This window comes from Mustela nigripes, chromosome 1, assembly GCF_022355385.1.
Source record: "Mustela nigripes isolate SB6536 chromosome 1, MUSNIG.SB6536, whole genome shotgun sequence".
Taxonomy (NCBI): domain Eukaryota; kingdom Metazoa; phylum Chordata; class Mammalia; order Carnivora; family Mustelidae; genus Mustela; species Mustela nigripes.
The window spans coordinates 97243191-97257220 of record NC_081557.1 but is presented as its reverse complement, the minus strand read 5'-3'; positions in this window follow the sequence as shown (position 1 = coordinate 97257220).

Sequence of the window (14030 nt, the reverse complement as noted above, 5' to 3'; positions counted from 1 at the left end):
CCTTTTCAGCCATGGCATTTTATCACCATGGGTATCTTATTCTTTCATTCACTCATTCACTCATTCATTCATTCATTCATTCCCTACCCAAATCTTCCATACCTACTCTTTCTCTTGTCACCACTCTACTCCATCACATGCCAGTCAAAGCAGGTTTTCATCTGGTTGATGTCAATCCCTTTATTTGTAGACATTTGTACCTGTCCTCACAAAATGTGTACTGTTTTGCATGCACAGATTTTTTTATTCATGTTGATTTATAAGCACTTGCACTGTTCCTGAGCTTGTCATTCAGCACCATGTTTAAGGTCCATCCACATTGCTGGGTAGACATCCCATCTGTCTCTTCTGATGTCTTCACAGAAGCCCATTGAATGCACACACGGCATTTTACTTAATCAGATTGTCTCCTGCTTCTCCCTTCACAATCAAAGTATCGATGACTAGTTTGATGCATCATTTTACAGACGTGAATGCTTTTGTGGGTTATATGCCCAGAGGTAGAATTACTATGTCTGCACATATTTAAGCTGACAAAATACAACCAGATTATTCTCCAGGACTCCCACCAGCTTCATGTTTTTCCATGTCTCAACCAAATTTGGCACCATCCAGCTTCCCAATTTTTGCTGACCTCATAGGTGTAGTGATAGCTCATTGTGGATTTGTTCTCCATTACTAATACTAATATGTAGTAATACATACTTGTTCTCTTCATATGCTTGTTTCATATGCTTGTTTACCTTATGGACTTCCTCCTCTCTAAAATGACTCTTTATTCCTTTGCGAATTTCACCCAGTGGGGTTGCTGTCATTTTCTTGTTGGCTAGGAATTCTTTGTATATTCTACATGTAAAATTCTAGATATTATCTGTTTTACTCAATATAGATTTCTTCTTCTAATCTGGCATCTCTCTCTCTCTTTTTTTTTTAAGTTTTTTTTTTTTTTTTTTAATTTGACAGAGATCACAAGTAGGCAGAGAGACAGGTGGGGCAGTGGGTGGAGGGGGGAGCAAAGCAGGCTCCCTGCTGAGCAGAGAGCTCAATGCAGGGCTCCATCCCAGGACCCTGGGATCATGACCTGAGCCAAAGGCAGAGGCTTTAACCCACTGAGGCACCCAGGCGCCCTGGCATCTCTTAACATTATTTGTGTTGTCCTTTTTTTAAATAGAAATGCCTAATTTATATATATGGATCTGTCTTTTTTTTTTTTTTTTTTAATTTGACAGATCACAAGTAGGCAGAGAGGCAGGCAGAGAGAGAGAGGAAGAAGCAGGCTCCCCGCTGAGCAGAGAGCCCGATGCGGGACTTGATCCCAGGACCCTGAGATCATGACCTGAGCCGAAGGCATAGGCTTTAACCCACTGAGCCACCCAGGTGCCCTGGATCTGTCTTTATTTTTTTTTTTTTTTAAAGATCTTATTTATTTATTTGACAGAGAGAAATCACAAGTAGATGGAGAGGCAGGCAGAGAGAGAGAGGGAAGCAGGCTCTCTGCTGAGCAGAGAGCCCGATGCGGGACTCGATCCCAGGGCTCTGAGATCATGACCTGAGCTGAAGGCAGCGGCTTAACCCACTGAGCCATCCAGGCGCCCCCTGGATCTGTCTTTAAATTCCATTGTACTTCATTGATCTCATTGTCTGTTCTTGTCCTAATGCTTGAAAGTTTTCATTATTATTTATTATAGCATATCTTAAAATTTTAGAATAAGTTTATCAAGTTCCTCCAAAAAATATAAACTGGAATTTTTATTGGTTGTTCATTGAATTTATAGAATGCTTTGAGAAGGACTGATATCATTATAAGATTAATTTGGCCCAGCTAAGCAGGGGATAGCTCTCCATCCATGGAGATCATATTCCATACCCTTTATTACTAGATTTTTAAAATTTTCTCCATGGAATTCTGGTGTGTTCTTAGCTAAGTTTATTCCTACTTGCTTCATAACTCCTATTGACATTGTGAATGGCATCTTACTTTCTGTTGTATTTTTGAGTTGGCCATTGATGTTAGTGAAACATAGTATTTGTGAGTTTATCTTACCTCTAGCAACCTTGCTAAAGTCTTGTACTGGTTCTAAAAGTTTGTCTCTCTTGGTTATGATGGTCTTTCTAGGTAGATTATCATTTCTTCAGGTAACAATAGTAGTTTTCTCTTTACCCTTCCAATCCTTACATCTCTCTCTCTCTTCTTTAATGAAAGATTTTACTTATTTATTTATTTATTTGAGAGAGAGCGCACAAGCAGGGGGAGCAGTAGAGGGAGAGGAAGAAGCAGACTCCCTGTCAGGTGGGAAACCCAACAGAGGACTTGATCCCAGGACCCCAGGATCATGACCCAAGTCAAAGGCAGATGCTTAACCAACTGAGCTACCTAGGCACCCTCAATCCTTACATCTCGTTCCTTTCCTTATAGGGTTAGCGGATACCATGATGAATAGAAATGGTGATAGTGGTTATTCTTGTCTCATCCTTGTCTTGAGTATGATGATAAATTCCTAAAATTTAAAAGAAATTATGAAAGATCTAAGATGGAAAGACTAATGGACAAACCATAGAGGTGAGGACAAACTAACACCTGGACTCATTATAAGGAAGTTTAAAAACAACTTATGCAAAGAGGAAAATCTAAAAACCTATGGGAAAAAAGCATATTAACAGCTGAGGAACAAAAATCATATTAATAGTATTCTTCTCAGCAGCAAAACTAGATGCAAACAATGAAGAAATATTTTTACAGTATCAAAGAAAAGAGCATGGAACCTGTAATTTTAAACCCAGCCAAACTATCAGTTAAATATTGTTGCATAACAAAAACATCCTCAGATAGACAAGGCCTCACATTAAAATAGCTCTTTAAGGAAGCACTCAAATAAAAAGGGCAACTGGAAGAATTTCAAGAAATACAAGAGCAAAAGGTGATCAGATCCATGGTTAAAGTTGATGATAGGAATTTTATTTAAGTTAAAAAGAAGGAGAAAATACATCCCAAACTACCCAGAGCAAAAAATCTAAAAAATATCAGCATGATTGCTCAACTGCAAAGGACATCATTCACTAATATGCAGAGGCATATAATGTGTGGCCCTGGAGAAATTAAAGAGAAATTAAAGAGATCAAAGAGAAAAATCAAAGAGAAATTAAAATATGCTAATGTCTTTGTTTTACAGAAGGGAAAATATAAGTATTGACAAATTTAAGAAATTGACAGGGGAAAATATAAACCCAAGTATGGATTAGAAGTAAGGAGTGATGGACACTTTTGTTCTTACTATAAGAACAGATATAGAATGTCACATTTTTATTTTTTTTTTAAGATTTTTATTTATTTATTTGACAGAGAGAGATCACAAGTAGGCAGAGAGGCAGCAGAGAGAGAGGAAGGGAAGCAGGCTCCCTGCTGAGCAGAGAGCCCAATGTAGGGCTCAATCCCAGGACCCCGGGATCATGACCTGAGCCGAAGGCAGAAGCTTGACCCACTGAGCCACCCAGGTTCCCCAGAATGTCACATTTTTAAACCAGCTGAATAAAACTGGATCTTTCTGTGTAAAACAGGAAGGGGGTATTAAAAAACAAAATACAGTGAATGGAAAATAGAAACAGGCTAGCAGGATAAGTTCTAATAGCATAGAATTACAGTGAATATAAAACGCAGTAAACTCACCCATAAAAAGATACAGACTCATTTATTGAATTAAATTCTAAAAAAACCAAAACAAACCGACACTATGTTGTCTGTCAGAGAGAATCAAAACAAAAAAGTCACGAGTAGCTTGAAAATAAAAGGCTGATGTAATTCTTGACTTTGAAATGAGAGAAGTGAATACAAGGAAAGACTACAGGCCTGTTACTTGTGCACAGAGGTTCAAAAACCCCAAGTAACATTTTGGTTTGCTGGTACATGATGGTGATAGAATAATAATAATAACAACACATTATGACTAAGTAAGATTTATTCTGGGAATACAAGGATGGTTTGTTCTTAAATCTTTCTCAGTGTAATTTGCCACATTAATAAATTCTAAGAGAAAAATTATGAAATTACCCCACTCAATGTCTAAATCTTTTTTAAAGATTTTATTTATTTGGCAGACAAAGATCACAAGCAGGCAGAGAGGCAGGCAGAGAGAGAGGGGGAAGCAGACTCCCCACTGAGCAGAGAGCCCGATGTGGGACTCGATCCCAGGACCCCAAGACCATGACCCGAGCTGAAGGCAGAGGCTTTAACCCGCTGAGCCACCCAGGCTCCCAAGTGTCCAATTCTTTTTTTTTTTTTAAAGATTTTATTTATTTATTTGATAGAGAGAGATCACAAGTAGGTAGAGAGGCAGGCAGAGAGAGAGAGAGGGAAGCAGGCTCCCCACCGAGCAGAGAGCCCAATATGGGACTTGATCCCAGGACCCTGAGATCATGACCCGAGCCAAAGGCAGCGGCTTAACCCACTGAGCCACCCAGGCGCCCCCCAAGTGTCCAATTCTTGATTTCAGCTCAGGTCATGATCTCACGGTGGTGAGACTGAGCCCCATATGGAGCCCCCTATGGGCTCTGCACTGAGCATGGATCCTGCTTAAGATTCTCTCTCTTTCTCCCTCTACCCCTACCCTCCCAATGCAACCATGCGCATGCCCACATTCTTTAAAAAAAAAAAAAAAAAAAAAAAAGTTTTCCTATTAGATGTATGTGGTTAACTTCCAAATATTTTCACACAACAATTTTTTTTAATATTTATTTATTTATTTATTTGAGAGAGATTTATTGAGAGAGATCACAAGCAGGCAGAAAGGAGGAAGCAGGCTCCCCGCCGAGCAGAGAGCCCGATTCGGGGCTCGATCCAAGGACAAGGAGTTCATGACCTGAGCCGAAAGCAGCGGCCTAACCCGCTGAGCCACCCAGGCACCCCACACACAACAATTTTTAAAGATGTGTATTCAACCCAAAAATAAAATATACAGATTACATTATGTAATTATGCTGAGAATTGTTCTAGGCTTCAGGGATACAGCAATGAATAAAACAGAGAAATTGTCAGCATCGTATAGCCAGATATGTGGTGTTGCATAGACAGAAAAAATTCATATGTCCTTCCAGTGAATGATTTATCATCAGTGGATAGACAAATAGGATAGATAGGACTAGAAATAGAAAAAACTGATGGCCTACAGGTTGAGCAGTCCCTAGACTATGAAGATTTTCTGTGGCCCAGAAAATCAGAGCAATTTATAAGTCATATCTAGAGAAAGATTTCCTGACCTTAGGGGTAAAGTGGAAGAGGAGAGGGGGCCGGTGTTTTTAAAGTGGGGGGTCTTATGTGCATAAATACATTTTCCTTGGGAGACAGTCTGTAGAGCTCATGAGAATTCCCAGGTTAAGAATCACCATTTATTTCAGAGAAATACTATGATATTAAAAATTTAAATACATGAAAAGGTACATTGCCTGAGTCCAGCTAAAACAATAATGGACCCCCAAGTGAAACGGGTAATCCATGGATATAGTATTAAAGTTCATTTCTACCTACAGAATCCCCCATGTTTCCTTTACACACTGAATCAGCTAAGCCCCTTTCTCATTTCTCCTGCAAACAAGAATCATTCCATTCTTCCATAGAATTTGCCTCTGGGCAAGACAGCAGAGCATAGTGAAGAGATCATTTAATTTAGAGTCAAGAATCCTGACATGGAATCTAGCTGCATTGCTAGCCGGGTGGCCTTGGATAAAGTGTTTCACCTCTCCTAGCTCCAGTGTCCTCTTCCAAATCAAGAGAATAGGAATAGTAATAATAAGGATAACAATTGTTATTGCAATAATGAAATGCAATAGTAGTGTAAAGTCTCTGCATTCACTAGTTTTCCTTGTTTTCTTCTGACCAAGAGACTACATAACTGAATTCCTTTTCATGGTTTTGTTCTCAACCTTCATGCACACTAGGGACCCTCCAAGCTTCAACAGTCTGCACTTTTCCAAGGTAAGAGCAATTTGGGCTACCTCTGCCGAAGAAGCAGTGGGATTCAGACTGCACCTCGTCAACCCCAGCTTCCAGCCATTATTGACAAATAGGGCTGACAGCTGCATGGCAGGCTCTTATCTGAGAGTAGCATTAATGGTTGGGATTTCCAGGTTTATTATGCCTTAAATAATTAGATGTTATGACTAGGTACAATTAAAAAGGAAATCACATTCATTCTGATCAAATAGAGACTGCCTAGACCCAAGGCAAAGTGGCCTGGATGTATGCCAGTATTCAGAAGTGAGGACTTTCTTGTATATAGCAGCCTGGGGTTCATGAGAAATTGGAGGGTGCCCCACTCTTTTTATGGCTCTCCTGAATGCCCCCCGATACTAAACAGATGGCCCCCGGTCCTACTGATATCTCTTTGACAAAAGAAGCTGGCAAATGTCCATGCCCCCATTTTGCAGATGAGAAAACCAAGGACCAGGTGGCTTTAATTATTATCTGTGGCTGAAGACTGCCATAAATAATCCTGGAAGGTAGTCAAGAAAGCTGGGTGTTTATTACCTTTGATTTGCTTGTTACCCTGGAGCTTTAAAAATAGCCTTTGCAAAAGAGAAAGTCTCTAGGCTATTCTACCCACACGTGGTTCTTTCAAGGCAAAGGGAATTTTTTTTATTTTTTATTTTTTTGTGATTTACCATTACTTGGCATCGCACATTGAGTAATAGGTTCAGGTTGATAGTTTCATCTCTGAGTCAACAGTACCCTCCCCCACACTCTGCGCAGTTGATGGCCACCGTTGAGAAACAGCTCCCATAATGCTTCTACAAATGCTTTTTGAGCACTAACTCTATACGTGGAATCATGCTAGACATTACAAATTCTGTCTAGGAAAGACACAGACCCTGTGCCCAAGCAATTATCATTGATATGAAAAATCAGATTTTTTTAAATGAAAAGTCTTACAAGAATTCCTAAAGAGTGGCTTCCATCCAAATTATGCAGGATAATTATTATAGAGAAATATCCTGGGGCCCCACCCTCAGAAAACCTGACTCAGTAGGTCTAGGAATGGTCTATGACCCTGTTGGCTGTTTTTTGTTGTTGTTTTATTTTGTTTTGTTCAAATTTCAGGAATTCAGGTGACAATCCTTTGGGATTTAGGAAACACTAACTTAGGCAATCAAAACCTAGTCCATCCTGAGGCTCAGAACCCCCTGCCAGCAGCCTCTGCCCTCACTGTCCAGGCACAGCCGCACATGACTGACCCCATTCCAGGGAGGATTTTAATTGACTGGGCTTCACACATGTGCAGTGGGTCCTGCCCGGTCCTTTTTTTCTTACTTGAGATGCAATTGCCTGGGGTGGCTATTGCCTCTGATTGGTGACCTCTTTGACCATTTGTAGATCAAAGCACTCTAGCAGTATTTCTTTTGGGTCACCTTCTCCCCTCACCCTCCTGGGCCCAACAACCGCAAGCATCTCCCTCTTGAGTGTGATGAGAGAAAGCAGCCTTGTCAACTTCCAGATCTCTTTTACCATTAAGTGTGCTCTCCATTGTAGGTTTTATTAAAGATGCAATTTACCAGATTATGGAAGTTCCCTTCTGTTCTGGTATAGTGAGAAAGTACATGATGATAGGGTGTTGTGTTCTATCCTATCCCTTTCCTGCATCTACTGAGATAGTCACACTGTTTTTCTTACTCTGTTAATATGAATACCATTCAGCGTTAGAATTTAAAAACACTAGTCCTTCCTTTTTTCTCAAGATCTCTTTTCCTATCTATCCTCTTTCAAACTCTTACTCATTGGAATGCCCCTAGAAAGCCCTGATTAAGAAAAAACAAAAAAACAAAAACCTCCAGCTCAAGTGTATTGTGGAAGATCCTTTGTCCAGGAAAGCACATAACTGTTGTTTCCCATGCACAGAGAAGAGCTTGGCACCATGAAAGCTGTGCACCCAGAGAAAACCCCTTTCCTTTACTCCCCCCACCAAGGAATAGTATCAGGTGGCCCTGTGACCTGGCACTCAGTCGGCATGCCTGTGACTTAGACCACTCAGTCTCACTGGTTTTCTGTGCACTGTTGAAAGGCTCCCAAGTGACCAGAGCTCCCCAGGCAACAGACATCAGGGACACCATTGGTTCCTGTTCCCCTTGAGCTAACAGCTCAAAAAAGTAAAGGGAAGGGGGTTTGTCCAATGATGCTTGTCAATCGTTTTTCCTTCTCAAGTGCATTAAAAAAAAAAAATCTCTTCCAGTTCCTTGTCCTGTAACACCAAGCCCTCTGGTGAGTCACGATTTTCACCAGGTATAGTTCATGATTTGTGCACAAACACTATGGAAATCGGAACTACAATAAATTCTGTTTCCTTGTGAATCAGAGGTTTAGTTTACTACAAAAGGAAAAGGCTGCAGCATGCCTGGACAAGTCTATTTGCATATGTGCCATGCTCTCGGGCAACTGTCGGTCTTGGGGGAGCTGTCATGCAGGCAGCTGTAGTCTGGTGGGAGAGTGACTTGAATGAAAGAATGAATGAATGAATGAAGAGATGGAGAAGTTGAGAAGGAGATAGAAATGTGAGTGGAGATAGAAGAGAAAGAGGAAAAGTATAAGACAGAAAGACAACTCAAAATTTTTAGACATCTCAAAGGTCCAAGGCAGAAAAAAAAAAGACCTGCCTTCAAAGACAGAGCTATTAATTCAGTCAGGCAGTAAGTGTGCGAGGTACGTGTGGCCACAGTGTGACCAGGAGAGACTAGTGAACCAAGCAAGCTAAGTGTGTGCTCAGTGAACCCAGAGACAAAGTCAGACCTGAAGTCAACATCTACACATCGTCGTCCCTGGTCCAGGCCAAAGTGTACAATGCCCAGCACATACTAAAAGTCCATGAATGGTGGTCGTTATTGTTTATAATATTTTTTGTTGTTGTTGATAATATTTTTAATATGAAATATTTTAATTAATATGAACACTTTTGATTCGAGTCCAATATCTCTGTCATTACCTGTGAGAGCAAATACAGAAAATAAAAACGCAAATGGTTAGAAATGTAACGGGAACACAGTAAGTATAAATTGATTGACATGAGTATATTTAAAAAAAGAGAAACCTTCCTTAGTTAATATGTTCCACAAATAGACACAGTCACACCATGAAACAATAAATAAAAAAGGTGGGGAGGCAGAGATCAACTGTTCCTCCCAGTTGCAAAGCCAATGATAGCCAAGATTTCTGGACATTTACTCTATGCCAGGACCTGTTCTAAATACTCTGCACATATTATTTCATTTAATCCTCATAACAATGCTTTGAAGTATCCGCCTCATTTTACAGATGAGAAAACAGACAGAATGAGGTTGAGAAACTTGGCTAAAACCCGCAACTGCTAAGAAGAGCCTGGGTTCCCACCTGGGCACTTGGATTCCATAACTCTTCTTTTTATTTTTTCTCTCTTCTCTTTCTTCTTTTCTTTTTTTCTTACTTGAGATGCAATTGACATATCAAATGATTTGACGTAAGTATATACTGCAACAATGGTCAGTACCTTGTCTTGTGACCATCCACCCCCATACAGAGTTAGACGTCTTTTTCTTGTGATGAGAACAGCTCAGAGAGTTAAGTTTCAAACAGCCAGTCATTCATCTGTCTGTTCATTCAGCAAATATTTGTTGACCATCATTCTACTGCTCTGCAGGCTGTGTTTAGGACTGAGGATATAGTAGTAAGCAAAGAAAGTCCCTGACTTCAGAGAACTTGCATTCTCGTGGGCGTTGGGGTTGGCGGGAGGCAAAGGAGAGAACCACACAAACATCCTCACACTAGAACAAGGAAAACAGTGGGTCAGAAAGCATCTCCCCCAAATAAACATATTTCCACAGAAATATGCACATGCAGAAAAGCACTTTTTAAAAAACCCAACTAAGGGAGACAGATAAAAATCACCAATGACATTAAATCCAGATACTCTACCCTCAACAAATTCAGCAAATGTCCACTGAGCCCCACCACTGCCCTCACAATGGCCAAGGAGAGACTGAGTTCAAGGAGGCTGAAGGTCAGCCAGTTAGCGGGACGGGGGGCAAGGGCTCTGGTGGGCTTTCCACTCTGCCACAGGTAGCTAGAGGAGTCTTACCAGGGGACGGATGCTGAGCCTAGAAGCCAAAAGTCTAATCAGACCCAAGTATCTTTGCCTTCCCTCTTTGTGCAGAGGTTGCCAGTCCTGCTTGCTGAACCGAAGATGCTACTCAGACCACATCTATCTCTGCAACAGGGCGACCGTTTCGGCACAAGAGAGGAGGCCTTCATAGGCCGGTGCACAGACTCTTGAGCAAGGTACAGACAGACGGCTAGGCAGTCCCAAAGCCGCCTTGGCTAGAGTGTGGATGGCCCAACGCATTGATGGCACCAAGCTCTGGAATGCAAAAACCATAGCAGACCACCTCTTCTGGTACAAGAGCGGGTTCCTTAAGGAAGCATCTTGGGTTTCTTTTGTATCCAGAAAACTTGACATGATGCCAGTGACAGAGGGTGTGCTCAGAAAAGTTTCATGGATGGGTTGATCACCGACCATTTATCTTTGTTCAGAGTGTGTGACAACCACGTGGAGAGCAGTAGGGGCCCTGAAGTTGGAGAGCGAACCTCCCCAGCCCGTCAAGGCCAACCGCTGTCACAAGCACCGGGAACTTTACTCAGGTACAGCGTCTCACAATAGACTCAAATTTGTGCTGCTGACGGTGTTCCTGAGTCTTGAACCAACACATCCACAAATCTTGGGCAAGTTACCTTCTCTGAGCACAGAGATTTTAACATTTTTGTAGGGATTAGATTAGTTAATACGTGCAAAACACTACAAGTGCCTGGCAAGTCTCTAAAAGGGATAGCGGTGACTCTGCCAGGGTTGTGGCTAGACTGCACTTGGGCCCCAAGGGGAGTCCTCTGGACTGCCTGCCTCACAAGGAGGCATGAGGACATGGAACAGAGTGACAGTAGGTGACATGATACAGTCACCTGGAGTCACAAACATCTATACCAGTGAGTGGCTGGATGCACAGAGATCACTGGGCCAAACATATGTAGGATCTCCCCGTGGCCTCCTCCAACTCCATGGTGGCCAGGGAGCTCTCTGTTCTTTCTCTGTGTTGAGGAGCCAGGTTACTAAATCAGTTTATAAATGACAGTGAGTCACATAATGTAATCTAGATAGCCCTCTGCTCTCACCTGCCCGAGACCGGGATGCCTGCTTGGACTGATTAGATCAGCCAGAGCAGTTGGCTGGCATCAAAGATTTGAACACCTGCCCTTCTCCGGCCCTCCAAATGCCCCCAGGCAGCCTGGGCAGCTGCCTGTGGCTCTCAGTCCCCATGAGAAGTACATGCTGAACCCGGGCAGTAGCAGAGTGTGCATCCCTGGGAGTGCGCCCTCTGGTCGCCTGGAGAACTGTATACCTGGAGATCTACTTCAGTTCTAAATTTCAGTTGCACCTCCTGAGCTTTGGGGAACCACTGGGCAGGGGTTACAGAAAGCTTAGACTCTAAAAACAGAGTCTAAGCTGCAGCGTGGGAAGGAAATGCGCTCGGAGGGAAGGTGAATGACCAAGGGACGCAGCCCACACCCCAGGACCCGCCTCACACTGCAACGCTGTCCTCCCAGGAGCTCTGCCACCCTCAAGACCTCCCTCCAAGCTTAAATCAAACTCCGCCCCCCCCCCCTTGACTCAGCACAGTGGCTGGTGCTGACCAGAGGACACCACAACAAAAAGCAGTGAAGAATTTGATCTCTGGAATTAGAGAGGTCCCGGTTCCAGTTCCAGCTCTGCCCAGCAAAACTGTAATCTTAAGCAGGTCACCTAACACTCTCTGCCTCCATTTCCTTGTCTGTAAAACACAGATAATAATTCCTTGCCAGGCTTCTGTGAGGATCAAATCAAAGACTGCATGAAAAGGAGCCCCGCAGAGCTGGAAACAGTAGATGCCCCGCGAAGGTTGGCCATTATATTACTAAGCACCGCCCGAGAGAGAGACTATGGTGGGAAGGAGCCCAGAGCACAGCAGGCTTGCTGAAGAAACTACTCCAACCAAGCCCACCTTCCAAAACTTGCCACAGTCAGCTCATTCACATGGCTTGCGGGTCTTGCCTTTTCCATATGTGGTGTTCAAATGGATGCCATGGTGGGGCTTGTCTCTGTGGCCTCCTCACTTCTATTCAACCCCATGCGGACCCACACTGGCTCCCTCCTCCCAGCCCAGGCCTGGTCTGAGCAGCAGGCCTCCTCCCCACGTGAGTGACACCAGGAACTGTGTCTCCTTGTGATCCCATCACTCCCACTCACCAGGAAGAGACACCCGTGTTGGCTCATAGTCTCAATGCAGTGGGAGAGACCCAGGACGCCCATCAGATGCTGATGAGAGCCTAGGAGGTGTCCTGGCCCCACCGCACCCTTCCCTCTTAGAAGTGGTTGCATTAGATCTTAGTTTCCCCACTCAGGGAATTCCTCCCACATGGTGAGGCCGTGACGTGGCTGTGGGAGAAGGCTGAGCAACCTGAACGCAACGGGGAACGCTTCCCGGAGCAGTGGCGGGGACGGGGACAGGGCCAGTCCTCGAGCAAGGACCAGGAAGTAAGGAATCTGCCCGGCCGGGTGGGCTGGGGCAGGCGTCCCAGCAACCGCAGCCTCAGGGTGCCCGGGGCTCTGCCGCAGGTGCGCTCAGGAGATGTGCCAGGGGAGGCTGGCTCAGGGTCCCCTGTGGCTTCCTGCCTGGACAAACACGCCTCCGCAGCCCCGGCCGACTGTCCCCTCCACCGAGCCCCTCTGGGCAGCACTCAACACTGGCCCATTGTTCTTCCTGCTGGCAGCTCTCCGGCTCTTGCTCCCCGTCCCTGCCCCCCCGCCCCGCCCCAGCGACCCCAGCACATGGCCGGTCGGTCCATGCCGAGCAGTTCCGGGGCTCAGTGCACCTCACAGAGTCGAGGTGCTCAGCAAGTTACTTTTTGAGGGCCTGCCTTCAAGCAGGAACCCAAACCAAATATGGTGGAAAGGCCGGTCGATGGACAAAGATTTTCAACGGATTTGTCATCAGAATCCTTTTTTTTTTTTTCCCAACTCAGTTATTAAGCAGATCTCGAAGTAGGAAACAGGTAGAAGGGGACTGGCTCTAAGCAGAGTGAGGTCCAGAGGCTCTTTGGGGTCTCCTACTCCTTTGCTTCTCTGGCCCTCGGGCAGCGCAAGCATCTCCAGAGAGCACACACGTCTGGAGAAGTCCTGCCCCGTGACACTCGCCCTCGGACTCACCTTGCAGATGGATGTCTTCTGGCCAGATCTTGAGACATATTCCCCGCACTGCCCCCCATCTCACCCAGGTGTCTCCCAGTGGCACGCCTGTCCTCTCTCAGCCTGGCCTGTGGGGTCCTCTGCCGCTCCAGGCCAGTTCCAATCCATCTGCCCTTCCATGTCCTCCCCACCTGCTGCCCAAGGTGGTGGCGGGTGGCCATCAAGTAGCAACTTGTACTGGGACTTGAGGGCAACTCAGAGCCAAGTCAACCCTTTGCAATGACGGAACTCAGTATGGGAGCAGATTGTCACAGCACTCAGGGGCAAAGAGCTGCGTGGGCTTCCTGGCAGCTGTGACTTGAGAAATATCTCCTCTTGTGATAGGGAACTTCGACTGTCCTGGCCCTAGGTAAGGTTCGGAAAAGCCGAGTGGGCTTTCTGGGGTGGCCAGTCAGAGTCAGGGAAGGCGCCCTGCCCTCCCCTGCACCAGGGCTGGCCACTACGCCCCACCCTCCCCACACCTGCTCCCAGTGGACCGCATGTGCCTTTCCAGACCCTGCTGCAGTTCCAGCAGGGGTGGCCAAGAAATGACCACTACTTACAACGGGAACATTGACTGCTCCCTTATTCTCGGCCAGAAGCTAGTGTGCTTTTATGTCTGAGGCCCAGCCGGCTTTCCCTGAAAATTAAGACAAGAAAATTAAGATCCTATCTCAACGCCCATCGCTCCCCACACCCCCCACCTCCCCAGCTCGTCTATCTGCCCACCAGGAGCCTTCCAAGCCTTGTTCAAAGCCCTGGACCTAC